This window comes from Monodon monoceros, unplaced genomic scaffold, assembly GCF_005190385.1.
Source record: "Monodon monoceros isolate NGI ecotype Baffin Bay Population unplaced genomic scaffold, NGI_Narwhal_1 Super_Scaffold_19, whole genome shotgun sequence".
Lineage (NCBI taxonomy): Eukaryota > Metazoa > Chordata > Mammalia > Artiodactyla > Monodontidae > Monodon > Monodon monoceros.
Genome location: NW_021703775.1, coordinates 8,487,174 through 8,497,546, shown reverse-complemented (window position 1 = coordinate 8,497,546; position 10,373 = coordinate 8,487,174). Strand labels below are relative to the sequence as shown.

The window sequence follows — 10,373 nt, the reverse complement described above, 5'->3', positions numbered from 1 at the left end:
CAAAGTCTTGTAGTTGTCCAAGTATAGTCTTTTACCTCCTTGGTAAGATTTGTTTCTAGGTATTTTATTCTTTTTAAAGCATTTGTAAATGGGATTGTTTTCGTAATTCACTTTCTGATAGTTCTTTGTTACTGTACAAAATGCAACAGATTTCTCTATATTAATTTTGTATTCTGCAACTTTATTGAATTAGTTTTAATAGTTTTGGGGGTTTGTGTGTAGGAGTTTCTATATATAGTATCATGCCATCTGCAAACAGTGACAGTTTTACTTCTTCCTTTCCAATTTGAATTCCTCTTATTTCTTTTTCTTGTCTGATTTCTCTGGCTAGGACTTCCAATACTGTGTTGAATAAAAATGGACAGAGTAGGCATCCTTGTCTTGTTCCTGATCTTTGAGGAAATTCTTTCAGCTTTTCACCACTGAGTATTATGTTAACTGTGGGCTTGTCATATATGGCCTTTATTAAGTTGAGGTATGTTCCCTCTACACCCACTTTGTTGAGATGTTGAATTTTGTCAAAAGGTATTTCTGCATCTATTGAGATGATCGTATGGTATTTATTCTTCAGTTTGTTAATGTGCTGTATCACATTGATTGATATTGAACCATTGTTGTATCTCTGGAACAAATCCCACTTGATCATGGTGTATGATCCATTTAATATATTGTTGTATTCAGTTTGCTAATTTTGTTGAGGATTTTCGCATCTATGTTCATCACTGATATTGGCCTATAAATTTCCTTTTTTGTGATGTCTCTATCTGGTTTTCATATCAGGGTGATGCTGGCATCATAGATGGGTTCAGAAGCATTCCTTCCTCTGCAATTTTCTGGAAAAATTTGAGAAGGATAGGCTTAGCTCTTCTTGAAATATTTGGTCAAATTCACCTGTGAAGCCATCTGGTCCTGAACTTTTGCTTGTTGGGAGGGTTTTTTTTTTTTCTTTAAATTACTGATTCAATTTTATTACTGGTAACTGTTCTGTTCAGATTTTCTGCTTCTTCCTGATTCAGTCTTGGGGGATTATATGTTTCTAGGAATTTATCCATTTCTTCTAGGTTGTCCATTTTATTGGCATATAATTATTTATAGTAATCTCTTATAATCCTTTGTGTTTCTGTGGTGTCAAGTGTAACTTCTAATTCGTTTCTGATTTTATTTATTTGGGCCCTCTCTTTTTCTCTTGATGAGTCTGGCTAATGGTTTATCGATTTTGTTTATGTTTTCAAAGAACGAGCTCTTAATTTCATTAATCTTTTTTTTATTGCTTTTTAAGTCTCTATTTCATTTATTTCTGTTCTGATCTTTATTATTTCTTTTATTCTACTAACTTTAGATATTTTCTTTTCTTTTTCTAATTCCTTAGGAGTAAGGTTAGATTGTTTATTTGAGATTTTCCTTGTTTCCTGAGGTAGGCTAATGTTGCTATAAACTTCCCTCTTAGAACTGCTTTTGCTGCATCCCATTGATTTTGGATCATTGTGTTTCCATTTTCATTTGTCTCTGGGTATTTTTTGATTTCCTCTTTAATTTCTTCAGTGACTTATTTGTTGTTTATGTGCATGTTGGGTGTATTTTTGGCAATTTTTATGTTTATGTTTTTGGCAGTTTTTTTCTTGTAGTTGATTTTTCCTATCATTATGGTCAGAAAAGATGTTTGATATGATTTCAATCTTCTTAAATTTATTGTAACATATATTATATAATATATATATGATTTTTTTTGGCCATGCTCTGTGGCTTGTGAGATCTTAGTTCCCCGACCAGGGATCAAACCTGTGCCCCCTGCAGTGGAAACGCTGAGTCCTAACCACTGGACCTCCAGGGAATTCCCTATATATGATTATTTTAAGTTGATGGTCTCTTAAGTTCGAATGCATTCTGATAATCCTGCATTTCCACTCCTGCACCCCTACCATATTTAATGTTGTTAACATCATATTTTATATCTTTTTGTTTTGTGTATCCCTCAACTACTTATTGTGGAGGTAGATGATTTTACTACTTTTGTCTTTTGGTCCACTACCTTACTGTATATTTGCTTTTACCAATGAGCTTTTTCCTTCTGTGATTTTCATATTTCCAGTTGTGGTCTTTTTTTTTCCACTTAGAGATGTCCTTTTAAATTTTCTTGTAAAGCTTGTTCAGTGGTAGCTCTTTTAGTTTTTCCATGTCTGTAAAACTCTTTTTCTTTCCCTCAAATCTGAATGATAGCTTTGTGGAGTAGAGTATTCATGGTTGTAGGTTTTTTCCTTTCACCACTTTGAACATATCATGCCCACTCCCTTCTGGTCTGCAAAGTTTCTGCTGAAATGTCAGCTGATAGCCTTATGAGAGTTTCCTTGTACATAGCAAGTTGCTTTTCACTTGCTGCTTTTAGGATCCTCTTTTGATCTTTATTAATTTTTTCTTTTTCTTTAAATTTTTATTGGAGTATAGTCTTTTAAAAAAATATTTATTTAAATTTTATTTTTGGCTGCATCGGGTCTTAGTTGCAGCATGCGGGATCTTCCATTGCGGCATGTGGGCTCCTCACTGCGCCAGGTGGGCTTCTCTTTAGTTGCAGTGTGCAGGCTCCAGAGCGTGCAGGCTCCAGAGCGCATGAGCTCAGTAGTTGCGGTGCACGGGCTCTCTAGTGTGGCCCATGTGCTCAGTAGTTATGGCGCACAGGCTTAGTTGCCCCGTGGCATGAGGGATCTTAGTTCCCTGACCAGGGATTGAACCCACATCCCCTGCATTGGGAGGCAGATTCTTAACCACTGGACCACCAGGGAAGTCCCTGGAGTATAGTCTTTATCTTTAATTTTTGCCATTTTAATTATGTCTCGGTGGAGACCTTTCTGGGTTCATCTTGTTTGGGACTCTGTGCTTTCTGTATCTGGATGTCTGTTTCCTTTCCCAGGTTAGTGAAGTTTCAACTATTATTTCTTCAGATAAGTTCTCTGACCCTTTATTTCACTCTTCTCTTTCTGGGACCTCTGCAATGTGAATGTTAGTATGCTTGATGTTGTCCCAGAGGTCTCTTAAACTATCCTCATTTAAAAAAATTGTTTTTCCTTTTTTATGTTCAGCTTGGGTGATTTCCACTCCTCTGTCTTCCAGTTTGTGGATCCATTCCTGTGTATCACCTAATTTACTGTTGATTCCTTCTAGCGTATTTTTTATTTCAGTTTTTGCATTCTTCAGCTCTGTTTGGTTCTTCTTTATATTTTTAAACTCTTTCTTAAACTTCTCATTGTATTCCTCCAATTTTCTCCTGAGTTTGTTGAGCATCTTTTTTTTTTTTTTTTTTTGCGGAACGCGGGCCTCTCACTGTTGTGGCCTCTCCCGTTGCGGAGCACAGGCTCCGGACGCGCAGGCTCAGCGGCCATGGCTCACGGGCCTAGCCGCTCCACGGCATGTGGGATCTTCCCAGACTGGGGCACGAACCCGCGTCCCCTGCATCGGCAGGCGGACTCTCAACCACTGCGCCACCAGGGAAGCCCTGTTGAGCATCTTTATGATCATTACCATAACTCTTTATGAGGTAGATTGCTTATCTATACTTCAGTTCGTTCTTCTTTGGGGGTTTTGTCTTATTCCTTCATTTGAAACATACTCATTTGTTTCCGCGTTCCACCTAATTCTCTGTGTTTATTTCTAAGTATTAAGTAGGTCAGTTATGTTTCCCCGTCTTAAAGACGTGGCCTTGTGTATGAGACTTCCCATGGGGCCCAGCAGCACACTCCTCTCTGGTCACTTGAGCTATGTGCTCAGGTGGGCTCTTTTGTTGTGGCAGGGCTGGCTACTGTGGATGTGCTGGTAGGTGAAGCTGGCCCCTGACTTGGTTGGCTGCCGGGCCCTGCCTTGTGCTTGCTGGTGTTGGGGGGCTGGGGCCTGGTGTGGCTGGCTGCACAGCCTGGGGGAGTCCTGGGACTGCTGCCAGCCCGTTGGTGGGCAGGCAGGCCCCCGGCGCTAACAGACTAGAGGGAGGACTCCAAAATGGTGCTTGCCAGCCCCAGAGTCACTGTGGTAGAACAAGATCCCCAAAATGGCTGCTGCCAGCATCTATGTTCCCAGTTGCCTCCTTCCTCTCTGGGAGCCTCTCCAAGATCAGCAAGTGGGTATAACCAGTGTCCTTTCAAATTATTGCCTCTGTGCTGGGGCTCAGAGTGTGTGAGATTTTGCATGTGTCCTTTAAGAAGAGAGTCTGTTTCCTACAGCTCTTTAGCTCTTCCGGAGGCAAACCCCGCTGGCCTTCAAAGCCAGGCATTCTGGTGGCTCATCCTCCCAGTGCAGGAGCCTGGGGCTGGGGATCCCGATGTGGGGTTTGGACCCCTTGCTCCTTGGGGAGAACCTCTGCCATTGTGATTATCCTCCTGTTTGTGGGTCACCTTGCCTGGGGAGTGGGTACTGACTATACCCTGTCTCACTGTGGTTCCTTCTTTATCGCTTTAGTTGTGGGAAGTCTTTTCTACTAGTCTCCAGGTCATTCTCATAGACAGTTCTTCTGGAAACAGTCGTGACTTTGGTGTGCCCCTGGAAGGAGATCAGCTCAGGGTCTTCCCACTCTGCCATCTTGGCCACATACCTCAAGAAACATTTTTTTTTATAGTATTTTGTGGTTTCTGAATTGTTTTCACGAACATTATGTTATCAGTGAGGTAGGTCTTATTATTTCTATTTTATACTAGTTGAGACTGGGGTCGGAGAGGCTCAGCAGCTATTTGAAAGGTTCTGGCTGAGCCCTGTAAGGGTGCTCCCTGACCAGCAGCAGCAGCATCACTCAGGGAAAGTGAGAAATGCGCGTTCTCAGCCCCCACACCCTAGACTTCCTGAATCAGAAACTCTGGGGTGGAGCCCAGCGATCTGTGTTTTAACAAGGCCTCCTGGTGATTCTGAAGCACACTCCAGGGTGAGAACCACACCTCAGTCTACCCAGGAATTTGTTAGGTTAAAAAAATAAACGAAAACAAAACAGTGATGTCCGTTTGGACCTTTCTCCAAAATCCTAACTCCTCACTTTGGCTCTAGAGGCAGTTACTTTCATCATGAAAACAGAACTAATCACAGCTGCTGGGTGTTTTTAGATGAACCCATTTTGTCTTTTGTCTTTTGTAGGTCACATTGCAGAGGAGAAGAGGGATAAAGAATCCTCTCTATTCAACAGGGATGTAAGTGATGAGCAGTTAACAACCATAAATAAAGGAACACTTCCAGAAGCAATCAGTCCAGGTAATAATCTATAGAGTGTGAGCTAAATAAGGTGCCTACATATGGATGACTTCAGAATGCAACTGTTTGCCTTTCACGGTGTTTTAATGGACTAGATGTCAGCACACCTTTAATTTACCCATGAAAGCATATGATCTACAGTTAAGAATATGCATTAAACCAACTCTAGGAATTTGGCACCCACCCTTTCAAAAATATGCTGCTTTTTTTTTTTTTTTTTTTTTTTTTGCGGTACGCAGGCCTCTCACCGTTGTGGCCTCTCCCATTGCGGAGCACAGGCTCCGGACGCGCAGGCTCAGCGGCCACGGCTCACGGGCCCAGCCGCTCCGCGGCATGTGGGATCTTCCCGGACCGGGGCACGAACCCGTGTCCCCTGCATTGGCAGGTGGACTCTCAACCACTGCGCCACCAGGGAAGTCCAAAGATGCTGCTTTGATGTTGTTTCTACAAGCCAGGGTCATCCATAACATGGGCATCATAATCACAGTCCTTGACATTACTGAGCACTGATGCTTTCTGCCAAACAGGAGGGATTAAATGCCAAAGGTTAACCTAGTCCTTGATCTTCATCCTTGGATTACTTGAGGCTGGGCCCATTCAGAGTGAGTAGAAACTTGCCATCATGGCAACGTGCTGGTACCAAGTCCAGGACGCTCCCTCCATGTAGCTACCCACTAACAGAATTATACCTGGTTGTCACTTCCTAACTCTAAGAAATTAAATGCTGAATTATTCCAACAGAGCCCTTAAAGTTGCTTGATGCTGCTGCCTCTTGACATAGCATCGATGAAGGTGGGAAGTTGGACGTGCCCCAGTTTTCTCCCCATAACCCAAGAAGGCCCTTGGCCAGTATGTCCTGCCTGCATCACTAGGCTCCCCTCAGCAGCTCTCCACATCTGATTCCTATCATTGTACCTCTGTGCCCCATTTCCCTGACTCCTTTATCTTTTTGGGGTCACATTACAAATGGGGTAACAGAAGCTCTGAGTCCCCAGTGGCAGCTGACGATTTCTTCCTTTGAGATCTAGCTAAGATTGCCTTGTACAGTATTCCCAAGCCCACATGCAGTGGCATTCCAAATCTACCCTCAAGCTTTCTACAAGTCCCTAAAGGGTTGAAAAAGCTTGGGATCATCTTGGCATCATGTTTGCCTTATGTCTTGAAATTCCCCCAGACCTACACACCCGAGGCAGATAATGTATATGGCAGAATTACCTGGAGCTGGGGGTGGGGGAGGAGGGATGAGGGACAGCAGAGAAGAGGTTGTATCACTGCCCTGTGAAAGCTTCAGACTGAATACTTGACTCCATTTTTGTTTTTTTTGAAGCATAGTTGATTTACAATATTGTGTTAGTTTCTGGTATACAGTAAAGTGATTCAGAATATACCTATACATATATACACACACAACACACACACACACACACACACACACACACACATACATATACATATATATTCTTTTTCAGATTCTTTTTCATTATGGTTTATTACAGGATATTGAATATAGTTCCCTGTGCTACACAGTAGGACCTTGTTATCTGTTTTGTATATGGTAGTTTGTATCTGCTAATTCCAAACTCCTGATTTTTCCCTTCCACCCCTTCCCCTTTGGTAACCATAAATGTGTTTTCTATGTGAGTCTGTTTCTGTTTTGTAAATAAGTTCATTTGCATCGTTGTTTTGGATTCCACATATAAGCGATACCATATGATATTTGTCCTGGTCTGACCTGCTTCACTCAGTATGACAATCTCTAGGTCCATCTCTGTTGCTGCAAATGGCATTATTTCTCTCTTTTTTATGGCTGTTGACTCCATTTTTCTTTTTTTAGATTTATTTATGGCTGTGTTGGGTGATTCCATTTTTCTTAAAAGCCATTGTAGTGGGACTTTTCACCTCCTGTAGTGGCCCCGTCTCTTCCCTCCATCTTCACTCTCCTCTATTCCTCTCCTCACCTCCTCCAAACTGGTTGCTTTGCTGTTTGCCAGCTCATACCCTCAGCATCTCACCTCCACCATCAAAGGTTAGGAATGTCTTTTCCTAAACACAGCCAGTTTATTCCCCAAGAGGACTTGTGGAACCAGCAGCTAAGATGCTAAGGTTTTCATTCTGGCTCCAAGCAGAACCAACCAGGTGTCCCTACAAAGGCGTACAGGGTCGTCGCTCTCTGTTTACTCGGCCGTGCGTCTTCTCATTTAGATGTTCCAAGCAGGAGTATGCCATGCGCACAGCTTCTGCACTTTCTGCAGAGGGACATCAGCATCGCCGCTGTCTCGGTGGCAGGAATCCTCACGGCCACAGTGTCGCTGCTGCTGGCGTTGGTCACGTACATCAGGAAGAAACAGCCATTGTGAGTAGCTCTTAGTGCCTGCCTTCCTTCCAAGAACTCACAGATTTTTGTACCAACGTTGCCCCCAAATTTCCTCTGATTTAGGAGGGTTTAGGAGGACAGTGGGGACCTCTGAGCCTGGTTGTGCGTCAGCATCAGCTGACATGCCTCCTAGACGTGCAGATCACCCAGGCCATTGGTTTTCAGACACTGCCTTGTGGTTCTGATGCACAGCTGGGTTCAGGGTTTCCTGGTTTGGGCCATCCTTGCCTCTGAAGGCCACCAGAGGTGAGGCCGCACCTCTTCCCATACTGAGGACCACTGAAAGACGAGATGGTACAGCCTCTGGCTGGAAGATTGGAAAACAGGAATATGGATGTAGAAAAGAAAGGCAAAGTATAGCTCCAGGTGTGTGGGGACGGATGAGGCTGAGGAGAGGAGAGGAGGCTGACATTCGGCTCGTTCACACTGCTACACCGCGCTGATGGTTAGAATATTGAAAGACGCCTCTGTTGGTTGGTAAACAGCCCCTTCCCAGGACCTCCCTACACTTCCCAGTCTTCCCCGTGACCCAGCAAGTGAAGGGTTAATGGCTGGTGCGGAGGGGCGGAGGGGTGCGGTGAGAGGGCCTCCAGGGCTCTGCTCCATCAGTGGCCATTTTCAATAGTCAGTGTATGTCTGTACCACTTGTTAAGTACTTCAACTATCCCCCTGATGAGAGGGCTCAAGCACAGTGGCTCTAACCAGGAGCAGGCACTAGAAAGCAAAGGGTTTACAAGATTATGCATTTGCAGTAATTGCACCTCGAAATTATGTGCCTTGGTCTGTATCCCTTGGGACCCACATTCCTGATCACGGGGAAAAGCAGCTCTCCAAGGCCCCTCACGTCCTGCCCAGCACTGTGTTGGGTCCTCGGCCTGTCCACAGAGAAAGGAGGCCGTGGTGTGTGATGAGGGGTGAAGTGTCCACCCCCCATCGCATCCCTGCCAAACTCTGCAGTATTTAAATTTCCCCACAAGAGTTGCATTGCTTTCCCTAAGTGTCCTTGAAAATGCCAGGCTCCCGGGAGGGGTAACCCATTCCGGCCAGCCACCATCGCCTCCCACCCAGCTTTCTGGGAGAGCAGAGAGAGAGCAGTGGGTCCCCTGAAGCGAAAGGGGAATCCTGAATATGGCAGAAGTTAGAGAAGATTTAAAGCCCTCTTGGAAATAAGTTTGATCGGCTTCACGGTTCTGACTGGGGCTTATCCATCGGATTCACCATTTCCCTTCCGTGTCTCTCAGAGGTATCAAAAGAAGTGGTGAAGGGGAATTCCCTGGCAGTCCAGTGGTTAGGACTCTGCGCTCTCACTGCGGAGGGCCCGGGTTCGATCCCTGGTCAGGGAACTAAGATCCTGCAAGCTGCGTGGTGCAGCGGGGCGGGGTGAAGTGGTGAAGACTGGCTCCATCCCACAGAGATGAATCAAAGCTGTGGAGAGCCTGCGTTAGTTATGAGAACGTGGTGGGAAAGGATTTTCCCAGAGACTCTGTGGTGCCCCGAGGTTCACACACGACAAGCCTTCCTGATGGGAAGTACATAGAGTCCTCACCCCTCAGAAACATCAGCCTCTATTTCCCCCCACGGAGTAGCCGGTAGGAATTGCTACACATTTAGTTGTGCAGTACAGTTCCTGTGTGTTTTGTTTTAGATCTCCTCCAGCAAACATGACCTACAATATTTTTATAATGAATGGAAAGACTTGGTGGCAAAAGTCTCAAGAAAAGAAGACCAGAAAACATGGAGGAAAACAGGAACAGTTGAAGTTACATTCCAGTGTCTAAGCCAGGTGATGGGGCCAGCCAACCAGCACCCAAAGCCGTGATGCGAGGCGATTCTCCATCCGGACTCCGTGGAGAGGCAGTTGGATTTCTGGCTGTGAGGTGCACCCTGCAAAATGTTTACCTTTTCCTCTCAACTTTGAATGGACCAAGAAAATTTTGACCACAGAATGCTCATAATGGTAATGGCGTTAATGACTAGTACAGGAGACTTAGCACATTTCCCCAAAGACTGACCTGACACACAATGGATTCATTTATTAAAGCAGTGCTTCATTTTCTCAGCCGTTCACTGAACAGATATGAATTGAACACCCCATATACAGACAATATCAAAATACATGAGGCAACCAAAGATACTCGAATCAGCAGGCATGGCCCTCGCAGGTTTCTGAGGACATGGCAGGCAGCTGGCTGAGGCCCTTTGGTAGTCGGTCTATGCCTCTCTGTCCCCATGGCCAAAGGGGCCAGGGGTCTGAGGGCTGGGGTCCAGAGGAGAAAGGTGAGAAGCGGGGGACTCAAGTTGGTGTTGCAGGCTCAAGAGAGCAGCCATTGCAGCTCAGGCAACTCTCGCCCCTACACTGGAAGGCAGGGTCCAGAGAGAAGGACGCTGCCCCGCCCCCCGCCCCCCCCCCCGGAAGGGAGGGTCCTGAGGCTGGGGGAGAATGTGTTCCGCCACACGTGCGGCCACAGCGGCCCCTCAGGTCCACGTGCTCCAGGTCTGATTCATGCCTTCTCGCCTCGACCTGAAGAGGATGCACACTGTCTTGTGGTGCCAGTCAGGGGATGCAGAAGGGGCAGTGGGGGAGCCCAGCCACGAGCACGCTGGCGGGGGCGTCTCAGCGGCACTAGGAAGGGCGAGGACGGGAGCGAGATCTGAGGTCAGAGATGCAAAGAAGGGGTGTGGCCTAAGCCAAGGGTCCGAATCAAGGGGTGGGGGGACCTGGCCGAAGACACCCGTGAGGGGCATGGCCTGAAGGCCCAAGCGAGGGCTTGACTTGAAGGGG

The 10,373-nt window shown here is 45.6% G+C and overlaps 1 long non-coding RNA gene across 1 annotated transcript; it reads left to right on the top strand.

The window, feature by feature from the left end:
* The first annotated feature begins 4,955 nt into the window (after window positions 1-4,955).
* LOC114900901 lies at window positions 4,956-10,094 on the top strand. The gene is made up of 3 exons (XR_003794965.1): window positions 4,956-5,217; window positions 7,420-7,570; window positions 9,237-10,094. It is a non-coding gene; the product is annotated as an uncharacterized LOC114900901 (long non-coding RNA).
* Window positions 10,095-10,373: the final 279 nt, after the last annotated feature.